The sequence below is a fragment of the Drosophila sechellia genome, unplaced genomic scaffold, assembly GCF_004382195.2.
Source record: "Drosophila sechellia strain sech25 unplaced genomic scaffold, ASM438219v1 U_281, whole genome shotgun sequence".
Lineage (NCBI taxonomy): Eukaryota > Metazoa > Arthropoda > Insecta > Diptera > Drosophilidae > Drosophila > Drosophila sechellia.
Window position 1 is genome coordinate 23,471 of NW_022611225.1, and position 10,965 is coordinate 34,435.

At 35.7% G+C, this 10,965-nt stretch overlaps 3 non-coding genes across 3 annotated transcripts; all 3 read right to left on the reverse strand.

Moving 5' to 3' along the window:
- Window positions 1–1,416: 1,416 nt before the first annotated feature.
- Window positions 1,417–5,355, reverse strand: LOC116803068. Its single transcript, XR_004363353.1, has one exon. It is a non-coding gene; the product is annotated as a large subunit ribosomal RNA (ribosomal RNA).
- A 394-nt stretch (window positions 5,356–5,749) lies between these two features.
- LOC116803069 lies at window positions 5,750–5,928 on the reverse strand. Its single transcript, XR_004363354.1, has one exon. It is a non-coding gene; the product is annotated as a 5.8S ribosomal RNA (ribosomal RNA).
- Window positions 5,929–6,615: 687 nt separating this feature from the next.
- On the reverse strand, window positions 6,616–8,611 carry LOC116803070. The gene has a single exon (XR_004363355.1). It is a non-coding gene; the product is annotated as a small subunit ribosomal RNA (ribosomal RNA).
- Between the last annotated feature and the right edge of the window lie 2,354 nt (window positions 8,612–10,965).

The window sequence follows — 10,965 nt, forward strand, 5'->3', positions numbered from 1 at the left end:
CTAAATTGATGACGAGGTGTTTGGCAACTTGACACAATTCATTAGAGTCTGTATATTAATTATATGATAGGGACAATATCATATGCGTCACTAAATTGATGACGAGGTGTTTGGCAACTTGATACAATTCTTTAAAGTCTTTATATCAAAAATTATATAATAAGGACAATATCATATGCGTCACTAAATTGATGACGAGGTGTTTGGCAACTTGACACAATCCATTAAAGTCTTTATATTAATTATATGATAGGGACAATATCATATGCGTCACTAAATTGATGACGAGGTGTTTGGCAACTTGATACAATTCTTTAAAGTCTATATATCAAAAATTATATGATAGGGACAATATCATATGCGTCACTAAATTGATGACGAGGTGTTTGGCAACTTGACACAATTCATTAAAGTCTGTATATTAATTATATGATAGGGACAATATCATATGCGTCACTAAATTGATGACGAGGTGTTTGGCAACTTGATACAATTCTTTAAAGTCTTTATATCAAAAATTATATGATAAGGACAATATCATATGCGTCACTAAATTGATGACGAGGTGTTTGGCAACTTGACACAATCCATTAAAGTCTTTATATTAATTATATGATAGGGACAATATCATATGCGTCACTAAATTGATGACGAGGTGTTTGGCAACTTGATACAATTCTTTAAAGTCTTTATATCAAAAATTATATGATAAGGACAATATCATATGCGTCACTAAATTGATGACGAGGTGTTTGGCAACTTGACACAATTCATTAAAGTCTTTATATTAATTATATGATAGGGACAATATCATATGCGTCACTAAATTGATGACGAGGTGTTTGGCAACTTGACACAATCCATTAAAGTCTTTATATTAATTATATGATAGGGACAATATCATATGCGTCACTAAATTGATGACGAGGTGTTTGGCAACTTGATTCAATTCTTTAAAGTCTTTATATCAAAAATTATATGATAAGGACAATATCATATGCGTCACTAAATTGATGACGAGGTGTTTGGCAACTTGACACAATTCATTAAAGTCTGTATATTAATTATATGATAGGGACAATATCATATGCGTCACTAAATTGATGACGAGGTGTTTGGCAACTTGATACAATTCTTTAAAGTCTTTATATCAAAAATTATATGATAGGGACAATATCATATGCGTCACTAAATTGATGACGAGGTGTTTGGCAACTTGACACAATTCATTAAAGTCTTTATATTAATTATATGATAGGGACAATATCATATGCGTCACTAAATTGATGACGAGGTGTTTGGCAACTTGACACAATCCATTAAAGTCTTTATATTAATTATATGATAGGGACAATATCATATGCGTCACTAAATTGATGACGAGGTGTTTGGCTACAGGAAAAAATCATTTATTTATCGAATCATCAAGCAAAGGATAAGCTTCAGTGGATCGCAGTATGGCAGCTGCTCAACCACTTACAACACCTTGCCTGTTACAAAAGTCGTTTACAATTGATTCTAGGCTTTGTCATTGTATTAAATAATGCTTTTATATGTAACTAGCGCGGCATCAGGTGATCGAAGATCCTCCTAATTTACTATGTTACAAATTACATTGGCATCACATCCATTGTCGTTTATAAAATAAATTATAAACTTTAAATGGTTTAGAAGCCATACAATGCAAATTGCCCCTTATTTATCATTGCAGTCCAGCACGGATACGACCTTAGAGGCGTTCAGGCATAATCCAACGGACGTAGCGTCATACCACTGTTCGCTCGAACAAGTATTGTGCCATTGGTCCGTACCTGCGGTTCCTCTCGTACTACGCAGGAATGCTGTCGCAACAACGTTTTGTCATTAGTAGGGTAAAACTAACCTGTCTCACGACGGTCTAAACCCAGCTCACGTTCCCTTGCATGGGTGAACAATCCAACGCTTGGTGAATTTTGCTTCACAATGATAGGAAGAGCCGACATCGAAGGATCAAAAAGCGACGTCGCTATGAACGCTTGGCCGCCACAAGCCAGTTATCCCTATGGTAACTTTTCTGACACCTCTTGTTAAAAACTCTTTAAACCAAAAGGATCGATAGGCCGAGCTTTTGCTGTCCCTGTGTGTACTGAACACCGAGATCAAGTCAGCATTTGCCCTTTTGCTCTATGTGTGGTTTCTGTCCGCACTGAGCTGGCCTTGGGACACCTCCGTTATTATTTGAGAGATGTACCGCCCCAGTCAAACTCCCTACCTGGCAATGTCCTTGAATTGGATCATACCTGAGTAATTGGAGTTATACCAAATTTTCAAATCAAAAATACATAAATGCATCGTTTTATTAAAGAATTTGTTTGCGATTATATAACAAACTCGTGATACTTTGATCAAGAAGCTTGCATCAAAACCCAATACCATAAGATATAATAAATATATCCGTATAATGGCTAGGAAATGATACACGTTCCATTTAATCAAGTAAGTAAGGAAACAATAAGAGTAGTGGTATTTCATTGACGATACCAAACCGAGGTCTAATATCTCCCACTTATTCTACACCTCTTATGTCTCCTTACACTGCCAGATTAGAGTCAAGCTCAAAAGGGTCTTCTTTCCCCGCTAATTATTCCAAGCCCGTTCCCTTGGCTGTGGTTTCGCTAGATAGTAGATAGGGACAGTAGGAATCTCGTTAATCCATTCATGCGCGTCACTAATTAGATGACGAGGCATTTGGCTACCTTAAGAGAGTCATAGTTACTCCCGCCGTTGACCCGCGCTTACTTGAATTTCTTCACTTTGACATTCAGAGCACTGGGCAGAAATCACATTGTGTCAACACCCGCTAGGGCCATCACAATGCTTTGTTTTAATTAGACAGTCGGATTCCCCAAGTCCGTGCCAGTTCTGAATTGATTGTTAATTGATAATCGTTATAATTGATAAGAACTAATTGGTTTAACCCAAATAGTATTCTTAAAAATTTTAGCAAGAAAGTTCCACAATTGGCTACGTAACTAAACTATCCGGGGAACAAGTAACTAACATAAATGCTAGAAACTCTATTTACCCAGAACGAGCACATAAACCATGTTATTGTTTCCCAATCAAGCCCGACTATCTCAATCTTCAGAGCCAATCCTTATCCCGAAGTTACGGATCTAATTTGCCGACTTCCCTTACCTACATTATTCTATCGACTAGAGACTCTTCACCTTGGAGACCAGCTGCGGATATTGGTACGGCCTGTTGAGAAGTTTGCGTGTCCCCACCATAAATTTTCAAGGTCCGAGGAGAAAATATCGACACAACAGTATATGTCATGCTCTTCTAGCCCATCTACCATATCTCTCTGCGAAAGACTTCCATGGTAGTACGGCTATAAAACAGAAAAGAAAACTCTTCCGATATCTCTCGACGGCTTCTTTATGGTCGTTCCTGTTGCCAGGATGAGCACGAGGCCCATATTTAATAACAAACGGATACTCAACAGGTTACGGAATTGGAACCGTATTCCCTTTCGTTCAAAATTATTCAAGTGTATTATATTCGCTTTGTTTATATAGTTAGGCATTTTTGTTTTACTTGAAAATTTTCGGCTTTCGCCTTGAACTTAGGACCGACTAACTCGTGATCAACCACTGTTCACACGAAACCCTTCTCCACTTCAGTCCTCCAAGGTCTCATTCGATTATTTGCTACTACCACCAAGATCTGTACCAATGGCAGCTCCATGCAGGCTTACGCCAAACACTTCTACGCATACCATTGTACCTTCCTACTCACTAAAGTTTCAAAATTTATATCACAAGTAATATAAATCATCTACTTTAGCGGTAATGTATAGGTATACAACTTAAGCGCCATCCATTTTAAGGGCTAGTTGCTTCGGCAGGTGAGTTGTTACACACTCCTTAGCGGATTTCGACTTCCATGATCACCGTCCTGCTGTTTTAAGCAACCAACGCCTTTCATGGTATCTGCATGAGTTGTTAATTTGGGCACCGTAACATTACGTTTGGTTCATCCCACAGCGCCAGTTCTGCTTACCAAAAGTGGCCCACTGGGCACATTATATCATAACCTTGAACTTCATATCAAGAAAGTTAAGGTTCTTACCCATTTAAAGTTTGAGAATAGGTTAAGATCGTTTCGACCCTAAGGCCTCTAATCATTCGCTTTACCAGATAAGATTATTTTATATAATATTAAAATGCACCAGCTATCCTGAGGGAAACTTCGGAAGGAACCAGCTACTAGATGGTTCGATTGGTCTTTCGCCCCTATACTCAATTCTGACAATCGATTTGCACGTCAGAACTGTTTCGGTCTTCCATCAGGGTTTCCCCTGACTTCAACCTGATCAAGTATAGTTCACCATCTTTCGGGTCACAGCATATATGCTCAAGGTACGTTCCAGTTAGAGGCATAAATAATATAAATATACATTATACATAACTATATAGAACGCCCCGGGATTGTGTTAATTAGCTATAAATAGCTAAAAAACTAATCCCATTATTAGTCAAGTTAATTACGCTATTAGGTTTACATCCCAATAACTTGCACATATGTTAGACTCCTTGGTCCGTGTTTCAAGACGGGTCCCGAAGGTATCCTGAATCTTTCGCATTGTTAATCATACAAGAGCATATAATAAACACAAAAATCAATGATAATTATGCCATTATATAATTCCGAAAAATTAACGCTCTGTAATAATATAAATCTATCAGCACTTTATCAAATTAATAACATTTATTCTGTGTTAAAATGCAAGCAATTTAATTGGAATAAACTATAAGTTATATTTTATGATAAATTTGGGATATGCTAATAGATTACAATGTCCTTATATGGAAAAAATGCACATTATTCTTAATAATATTATTTAAATATTACAATTTTAATGATGAATTTTCGGGCTTAACCTCTAAGCAGTTTCACGTACTGTTTAACTCTCTATTCAGAGTTCTTTTCAACTTTCCCTCACGGTACTTGTTTACTATCGGTCTCATGGTTATATTTAGTTTTAGATGGAGTTTACCACCCACTTAGTGCTGCACTATCAAGCAACACGACTCTTTGGAAACATCATCTAGCAATCATTAACGTTATACGGGCCTGGCACCCTCTATGGGTAAATGGCCTCATTTAAGAAGGACTTAAATCATTAATTTCTCATACTAGAATATTGACGCTCCATACACTGCATCTCACATTTGCCATATAGACAAAGTGACTTAGTGCTGAACTGTTTTCTTTTCGCTCGCCGCTACTAAGAAAATCCTTGTTAGTTTCTTTTCCTCCCCTAATTAATATGCTTAAATTCAGGGGGTAGTCCCATATGAGTTGAGGTTGTATATATAACTATATTTTGCCATAAATTCTTTATATATAAATGATAAAACAATCAATTAAATTCGTTATAAATAGTTCCAATAGTTCTTGTAAGCAAAGTCATTTTTATCCATTTAACGAACCAACGAAGAATAATAACAAAACCAAGATTTTTCTTTTTCCGAATCATTAATAAGAGACAATTCTAGATGAAAAATATTTCAATTTTTTATGCTAGACATTTCTCAGTATTATTTGATTGAAAAAGAAAATATTTCTCTTCGTTTTTCACATTCAAATGTGAGATAATGTTTTTCATTTCTTTTTTAATATTATGAATAAAATCATTATTTAATCCAATAATATACCATATGCTTATAAAAAATTTATAAACAACTTAATTAGCATAGTCTTACAACCCTCAACCATATGTAGTCCAAGCAGCACTATAAAATTAATTAAAGTACATAACAGCATGGACTGCGATATGCGTTCAAAATGTCGATGTTCATGTGTCCTGCAGTTCACACGATGACGCACAGTTTGCTGCGTTCTTCATCGACCCATGAGCCGAGTGATCCACCGCTTAGAGTTTTATAATTCAATTTTATATAATGTCAATATTGTTTTTATTGAAAGAAATTAAAAATACACCATTTTACTGGCATATATCAATTCCTTCAATAAATTTATTTTTATACCTAAAATAAATGTTGCGAAATGTCTTAGTTTCATATAAGCATTATGTATCATAATAATCTGGTTATGGTTTGCTATTTTGGGTGACACATACTGCAAAATTTATATAAAACATTAACCTGATGGATGACAGGTACAAACATTGTATATTTTAGGTTGTTGCATTAGCCAACGTATGCTCATAACATAGATGAACAATACATATTCGCAACGCGTGTATATTATGGTCCATATACACACACACTTATTTTGATTACCACACATTCAAAATTATTTTTATTTTAATTCGACTTCTACTTTCGAATTTAGTTTAGTTTCTTCGATTTCCATTTTCGAGAATTTGTTTTTATAGGAAACGCCGTTGTTGTAGTAAGTACTGCCACAAATACGCACAGCAACATTAATAATGTTAAAGTCTTTTTATGAGGTTGCCAAGCCCCACATATAAAATAAAAGCCATCTTCATTTTATTTTGACTTTAACTTTTGATTCCGTGGAATCATTTTGTAATATTTTTATTTTGGTAAATTGTATTTATTTGTATTATAACAAATATTTATTAACGATAAGGATATTATACAATAATGATCCTTCCGCAGGTTCACCTACGGAAACCTTGTTACGACTTTTACTTCCTCTAAATAATCAAGTTCGGTCAACTTTTGCGAAACAACCGTAACACGCAAGGCGTCACAGTGATCACGTCCGGAGACCTCACTAAATAATTCAATCGGTAGTAGCGACGGGCGGTGTGTACAAAGGGCAGGGACGTAATCAATGCGAGTTAATGACTCACACTTACTGGGAATTCCAAGTTCATGTGAACAGTTTCAGTTCACAATCCCAAGCATGAAAGTGGTTCAGCGGTTTACCCGGACCTCTCGGTCTAGGAAATACACGTTGATACTTTCATTGTAGCGCGCGTGCAGCCCAGGACATCTAAGGGCATCACAGACCTGTTATTGCTCAATCTCATTATTGCTAGACGCAATTTGTCCATTTAAGAAGCTAGTGTCCTTATAATGGGACAAACCAACAGGTACGGCTCCACTTACATAAACACATTCAAACACAATAAACATTTTACTGCCACCATGAATGAAGGCTAACATAAGCTTCAGCACCATAATCCTGAAGATATCTATTTAATATATTTGAGTCTCGTTCGTTATCGGAATTAACCAGACAAATCACTCCACGAACTAAGAACGGCCATGCACCACCACCCATAGATTCGAGAAAGAGCTATCAATCTGTCTTACACACTTATGTTCGGACCTGGTAAGTTTTCCCGTGTTGAGTCAAATTAAGCCGCAGGCTCCACTCCTGGTGGTGCCCTTCCGTCAATTCCTTTAAGTTTCAGCTTTGCAACCATACTTCCCCCGGAGCCCAAAAGCTTTGGTTTCCCGGGAAGCGACTGAGAGAGCCATAAAAGTAGCTACACCCAATTGCTAGCTGGCATCGTTTATGGTTAGAACTAGGGCGGTATCTGATCGCCTTCGAACCTCTAACTTTCGTTCTTGATTAATGAAAACATCTTTGGCAAATGCTTTCGCTTAAGTTAGTCTTACGACGGTCCAAGAATTTCACCTCTCGCGTCGTAATACTAATGCCCCCAAACTGCTTCTATTAATCATTACCTCTTGATCTGAAAACCAATGAAAGCAGAACAGAGGTCTTATTTCATTATCCCATGCACAGAATATTCAGGCATTTGAAGCCTGCTTTAAGCACTCTAATTTGTTCAAAGTAATAGTACCGGCCCACAATAACACTCGTTTAAGAGCACTAGTGCAGGTTTTTAAATAGGAGGAACATATGAAAAAATACAAGTATTTAATCACATATAAGAACTCCACCGGTAATACGCTTACATACATAAAGGTATAGTACTAACCACAATTGTAAGTTGTACTACCCGTATGAAGCACAAGTTCAACTACGAACGTTTTAACCGCAACAACTTTAATATACGCTATTGGAGCTGGAATTACCGCGGCTGCTGGCACCAGACTTGCCCTCCAATTGGTCCTTGTTAAAGGATTTAAAGTGTACTCATTCCAATTACAGGGCCTCGGATATGAGTCCTGTATTGTTATTTTTCGTCACTACCTCCCCGAGCTGGGAGTGGGTAATTTACGCGCCTGCTGCCTTCCTTAGATGTGGTAGCCGTTTCTCAGGCTCCCTCTCCGGAATCGAACCCTGATTCCCCGTTACCCGTTGCAACCATGGTAGTCCTAGATACTACCATCAAAAGTTGATAGGGCAGACATTTGAAAGATCTGTCGTCGGTACAAGACCATACGATCTGCATGTTATCTAGAGTTCAACCAATATAACGATCTTGCGATCGCTTGGTTTTAGCCTAATAAAAGCACATGTCCCATAAGGTTCATGTTTTAATTGCATGTATTAGCTCTAGAATTACCACAGTTATCCAAGTAACTGTTAACGATCTAAGGAACCATAACTGATATAATGAGCCTTTTGCGGTTTCACTTTTAATTCGTGTGTACTTAGACATGCATGGCTTAATCTTTGAGACAAGCATATAACTACTGGCAGGATCAACCAGAATAATGTTTTTCCTTCATATTCCATTCATATTTTTTGAATCGAAATAAGCAATATAATAGATATATAGATTTTTCACTTTATATAATTCCATGATTTTTATTATATTGAATAAAATTCAATATTTCGCCTTTGGGTAAAATTTTAAATATATAAATATAAGTAAAAAATCTATTCGATTACGGCCATTTTTATATAGCATTCGTAATCCATATTTTCATTTTTAATTTATACTTGTTTTACCAATATAACAAGAATTTCATATAATTATTGTAATATATATGTTTCTATAATTTTATCTTTTTATATATACATATTTCATTATAAAATATCATTTTATTTCCAACATACATAATTATTGTATCCACACATGTACAATTTTTGTTTAACCAATATAAATATTAAGTTAAATCATTTGCATTTTGAAGATAAATTTAAAATTTATCTCTTTTCATATATCTCTCTGGTAATATATAACATAAAACCAAGCGCATATGATAATATTTCCACATTTAATATATAATTTTATATTTCTTTCATAAGAATCCATATTTGTATTATACCGTAACGATATAATAATCCAACTATACGGCAGGTAATAAATTAATATTTGCCTGCCTCCAAAAATTAACGATAATATATGGAAACGATTTGTTATTCTATATATAATAGAAACTTGACTTTTGTTTCAACGATATTATCTAAAAAGCGTATATTCCTATTATCCGCGGAGCCAAGTCCCGTGTTCTATAGAACTGAGAAACAAATTTGTACGGATAATAATATACTTTATTTTATGTAACCAATATAAACATAATCCGAAATAAATATTTCGAATAATGCGGGAGGTCGGCAACCACTGCCTACCTATAGTAGTTTTTGAACCCGCTGTCCTCAAAGCGGGTATTTTCAATTCCGTTTGCCACCCAACATACGGTCTATTCTCTTATATATTAAGAGATTATAGGAACATTTCATTTTTTTTTCCATTATTCATATATAATATGATTATTTTTTTTTTTATACATATAATAAATATTAATTTTTATATGTTTATTATTTAATTTACTCATATAATTGCCAAATTCATATGAATACATAAGTTTTGAACAATATGAGAGGTCGGCAACCACTGCCTACCTATAGTAGTTTTTGAACCCTCTGTCGTAATTCCGGTCGTTTACACTACTATACCCTCTCACTATAATGGATTTTCTCTATAATACTAAGAGAATGTGGGAATATTTCAGCATTTTTTCCCTTATACATATAATAATTAATCATTTTCATATGTATATTATTTAATTTAATCATATAATTGCCAAAATCATATGAATACATAAGTTTTGAACAATATGAGAGGTCGGCAACCACTGCCTACCTATAGTAGTTTTTGAACCCTCTGTCGTAATTCCGGTCGTTTACACTACTATACCCTCTCACTTAAATGGCTTTTCTCTATAATACTAAGAGAATATGGGAATATCTTAGCATTTTTTCCCATATACATATAATAATTAACCATTTTCATATGTATATTTTTTAATTTACTCATATAATTGCCAAAATCATATAAATACATAAGTTTGAACAATATCAGAGGTCGGCAACGGTCTTTCCTCTATAATACTAAGATAATATGGGAATATTTCATCATTTTTTCCCTTATACATATAATAATTAATCATTTTCATATGTATATTATTTAATTTACTCGTATAATTGTCAAAATCCTATGAACACATAAGAGAATACAATATGAGAGGTCGGCGCAACCATAATATAGTAGTTGATGACGAGGTGTTTGGCAACTTGACACAATCCATTAAAGTCTTTATATTAATTATATGAAAGGGACAATATCATATGCGTCACTAAATTGATGACGAGGTGTTTGGCAACTTGATACAATTCTTTAAAGTCTTTATATCAAAAATTATATGATAGGGACAATATCATATGCGTCACTAAATTGATCAGTCGCGATCGAACACTCGACGAGTGCAGACGTGCCTGCGGATCGACAGCAAATTGTTAGCAAATTGTTAGCAAATTGTTCACAGTTGTAAGTCCCGTTACTTGTGCCCAGCCACTTCGCGTCGCGTGATCTTGTCGCGCGTTTTGATTGGCCCAGCCAACGTACCTAACGGTAGTTCGCACTAACACCATCGCACACCCGAGTGTGCGTGTTATCAGCGCAAAAAACCCAGTGCTCGAAGCAGCGGTATAATTGCAAAGCAGCAGCCACGTGCTGCCTGGCTCACCGGCTTACGGTGCCCAGCTTCCCCCCCCCCCCCCTCCTCACTCCTTATCAACTTTGGAGAAGATGGACTGGCAGGCCCCCCCGCGCACCCACAA